The sequence below is a fragment of the Octopus sinensis genome, linkage group LG28, assembly GCF_006345805.1.
Source record: "Octopus sinensis linkage group LG28, ASM634580v1, whole genome shotgun sequence".
Taxonomy (NCBI): domain Eukaryota; kingdom Metazoa; phylum Mollusca; class Cephalopoda; order Octopoda; family Octopodidae; genus Octopus; species Octopus sinensis.
In genome coordinates this window covers 13179799-13184392 of record NC_043024.1, presented here as the reverse complement: position 1 = coordinate 13184392, position 4594 = coordinate 13179799, and the positions used below count along the sequence as shown (strand labels likewise).

Genomic DNA, 4594 nt, shown 5'->3' with positions numbered 1-4594 from the left:
AATCGTAAATTACATTTTGATTTATAAATTAAATTCATGCTGAATTCAATTTTAAAAACTTACCTTTCAGACACCCAATTTTTATTTCCCTGAACTCTGAAGTTTCACCTGACCCACTTTGAGGAAATCTGTTTGAGGTATGTTAGATCTAATTTAGAAGGAATGTTTGCGACAGAAATGCATGTAAGCATACGGTAACTTGTGCTAAACAACGAATATAAATGTAGGGATACACGGAGCCAACTTTAGAAAATCTACCTTTCTGGTTGATAGGATGGTTACGGGAGGAAAATACCGTCAAACTTTATGAACGAGTCTTCCATTAGTATTTGATGGCTAAGTGGTTAGAGTGTCGAGCTCACAATCCTGAGATAGTGAGTTCGATTCCTAGACCCGGCTGTGTGTTGTGATCTTGAGCAAGACACTTTATTTCACGTTTCTCCAGTTCACTCAGCTGTAGAAACGAGTTGCGACGTCACTGGTACCAAGCTATATTGGCCCCTATGCCATTCCCTTGGCTGAGATCAGTGGCGTGGAGAAGGGAGACTGGTATGCATGGGCGACTTCTGAACTTCCATAAACAACTTTAGTCGGACTTATTTCTCGGAGGGATACTTTCTAGGTGCAATTATATAGTCCTTCATGATCGAAGGGGTCTTTTCAAAGTTTTGTTTTTATAAACGGAAATAATATTATTAATTATATCTTTGATGAGGGGCACGGTTACTCACTTTGGCGAGGAGATAAGCGAGAGCATCACCAACAACCACACATTTTGGTATATCGAGTCAAGATGGGCGCTTCTAATATAAAATGGCGTCCATTGTTTCTAAGGCTATGTCACCATGTTTTCTGTTTATTTTAAGGATATATGGTATTTTAAAATCATTCAAATTTAGAATGTCATGTTACCTTTTGCTAATATCTCCGACACCCAAGAAGGTAGCTTCATAAGCTAGAAGTAGCAGTAGCGAATATAATCCCAAAATACTCACATCCGCTTAATGAAAGGGAGATACCATGATCTGAAATATTCTCGAAATCAAAATATATTTCAGAGTAACAAGACTGTCTGCACAAGTGAATCGATTTTGAATGTGAGGTAGCAGGAAAAATATCCGCCCCATGGTGGCACACAAGACAACCATTGTAGAATTGCTTGACGGACGAGGCAATGAGAAAACCTCTACACGGTTGATTAACGTATCAAAAAGAGTTACATACATAAAGCATACTTCACCTCCTTCGAAATGATTCAAGACATAACATCCAGGGCGGTTCTATATATGCCTCTTCTATTCTTTAATCATTATAAATCTTCCACTGAGGAGGGAGCCGATCTCCAGCAAAGAGACAAGGCTCCATCTTTGAGATGCAGTTAGCATAGAGAAATTCAAATTTGAAACTTCAGAAAAAGTTCTGCATATTTTAATGGATCCACTCAGAGATTGTATTTGTAATGTACGAATCAGCCGGTCGATTTCTGATTCTGAAAATCCCAGTTTATCCAGATTCCCCTATAAGCTTTTACTAACAAAACCTAGTGCTTCAATTATTATTGGTATGGATATGAATTCATAGTCTGGATATAGAAACTAGAGGTTTGGAAGCAGTTGCTCATAGATGTCCTCTTTTTCTTTCATTCTCAAAGATATATATATATATATATATATATATAAAATAGAAAGATGAATAATCTTGTAGTAGATTAATCAAAAGTTTAACGATACCTTAGTAGCAAAAATCACAGCAGTGAACAGCACGGTTGGAGGTACAACCATCTGGCGTTGTGCAACCGTGCGTTGGTGCGGATAATTGAAATTAAAACATTATTGGTGAATTGAAGAAATGGAGCTGAACGCAGATTGAACAGAAATCGTTTTATTTCATTCTACACGTGTTTCGAAAGGCAAAATTACAAAAATCGATTGAATAATGGGACCATATTGTGTCTTTCTCTTCAGGAAGAAAAAAGGAAATCCGTTGGAAAAACAAAAACAGAACAGAGGCAGAGCAAAAAACAAATCGAACTGTGCTCCTAAGAGCCCATGGCGAAACTGTTTATCAGTGTTACACTGATAAACAGTTTCGCCATGGGCTCTTAGGAGCACAGTTCGATTTGTTTTTTGCTCTGCCTCTGTTCTGTTTTTGTTTTTCCAACGGATTTCCTTTTTTCTTCCTGAAGAGAAAGACACAATATGGTCCCATTATTCAATCGGATTTTGGTAATTTGTGCCTTTCGAAACACGTGTAGAATGAAATAAAACGATTTCTGTTCAATCTGCGTTCAGCTCCATTTCTTCAATTCACCAATAATGTTTTATATATATATATATATATATATATATATACATATGCAGAGCAGCTGACCTTTGTGAGGGTACATACCTTTGCCCTTCTGTCCCAAACAACAATATCCAGCCTGTTATGTTTATATTTCACACAGGTTTTGAAGAGAATATTCCAACAGTCTGTATTTGTTTTCGGTACCAAACGCGTAATTCCCAACAAAATGCTTGCATATATATATATATATATATATATTATATATATATAATATATATGCATATACATGTGTAATGGAATCGGTTAACCAGTTACAGATACTGACTCATGACGCTCACAAACAACGACGTAAGCGAGCTTTCAGGTTAGAATTTCTCGTCAACTTCTCGAAATCTTTTCGTTTTGATTTTAGAAAATGTTTCTACTAATCACAGCAAATGATATCAAAATCACTATATGGATGTTAAGTTCAGCTCTCATTACTCAAAACACCAATATATGTGACATAATTTTGCGTGACTAATTTGATAATAATTTGTAACTAATTAACATGACGGTTATTAATTAAGATGGCTTAATTGTTCTTCTATAGAAACAACAAATGAGAATAAACAGGATTTATTCTAGCGTTTGTTATAAAATGAAAGTCGTTTTGAGTGTCTGTCTTCCTCCAAAATATTTATGATCGATGATGTAATATGAAACCCTGCACTTTTAATGCCGCTGAGGGTTTTGTCCAATGTAATATCGATTTTACCAGGTCACCGGTTTCAAATTTTGACACAAGGCCAGTAATTTCGTGGGCGCGGGACGCAAGTTGATTATATCGACGCCCGTGCTTTACAGGTGATTACTTTATCGCCCTCAATGAGATGACATGCAAAGACGACCTCTGAGGATCGGCAGAATTTCGACTCAGAACGTAAAGACAGATTTAAAATTACTACATGTCTTTTAGTCTGATGCGTAGGGGATTCTACTAATCCATTTTGATTAAGCTGTCAAATGCTACATAATACAGTATTGTCCACTCGATGGTAATATGAGCCAGTGGCTAACTCACTGCTGTTCAGAAATAGCAGGCAACCTCCCTCAAATAACACCTACGGTTAGTGTGCTGACAAGCAATAAATGCTGGAGGAGATAATGGCTAAAACAGTGTGAAACATCGCGACAGGAAGAAGCAGAATGAAGACAAAAGTCTGAAGATATCAATGTATAAAAACAACTTTTCTTAAAAGTACAGATATAATTAATCTCTAAACGATCTTTAGTGAAATAAAGAGATTTGATCACAGATCTCTGATGAGAATTCTGCCTGTTAGTGATGAAAAGCTTCTGTTTCAACGGGATTTGAACTCGGAATATAGAAAGTCGGAATAAATAATGCAAACCACCTTCACTCACAACTTAATGGTTCTTCCCATGAACAAACATTAGCCCTGCTCACCCGTATCATTAATGCTGCAAATGTTGGTACCAAGATTAGTAATTGTTAGTGGAGGTGGTTAAGTCGTTTACAGTCATCCCGTACTCATCTGGTACTTATTTTATCGACCCTGAAAGGATGAAAAATGAAATCGAACGTAGCGGAAATGGAACCCAAAATGTAATGAACCCATTTTGTCAGACGCGCAAACTGTTCTGCCAAATCACTCTCTTACTCGTTTGATCATAATCTCCTGCAGAAAGATAAACTAGGAGGAAAGATGGTTATAGTTTTGTCTTTTGGAATATTTCATTGCTGATGAGGCGGTGAGCTGGCAGAAACGTTAGCATGCCGGGAGAAATGCTTAGCAGTATTTCGTCTGTCTTTACATTCTGAGATAAAATTCCGCCGAGGTCAACTTGCATCCTTTCGAGGTCGATAAATAAAGTGACAGTTGCGCACTGGGGTCGATCTAATCAACTAGCCCGGTCCACAAGAATTTTGGCGTTCTGCCTAGAGTAGAAAAGAATATTTCATTGCAGATACGCGTTTCAAAAGGAAAAATGGGTGAAAGGTTTTTTTAATAAAGATAGAGCTTCGTTTATTAACGAAACGAAATGATTAAATGAGCAACGTATATTGCATTGCCTAATTTATAATTGATGCAGTGAGATAGATACACCGGAGCAGGTTTAGCGACGAACTCGATAGTTTACCGAAAGCTATAAACACAAGCACGTTCTGAGGAGATTATTACGTAAAACTAGAATTAGTTAACCTTGAACTATTTTTAGACGTTCACAAAATATATTAAGGTATGGAAGGAAAAAATGTCTTCACGATTGCATAAGTAGTAGTAGTTAGTAGTAGTAGTAGTAG

The 4594-nt window shown here is 36.9% G+C and overlaps 1 long non-coding RNA gene across 1 annotated transcript in view; it reads left to right on the top strand.

Annotated features, from left to right (window-relative positions):
• Positions 1 to 4192, top strand: part of LOC118768350 — a 15133-nt gene extending 10941 nt beyond the window's left edge. The window contains exon 3 of the long non-coding RNA XR_005004174.1: positions 4150 to 4192. This is a non-coding gene — a long non-coding RNA (uncharacterized LOC118768350). The remainder of the gene's footprint in view (positions 1 to 4149) is intronic.
• The last annotated feature ends 402 nt before the right edge of the window (positions 4193 to 4594 follow it).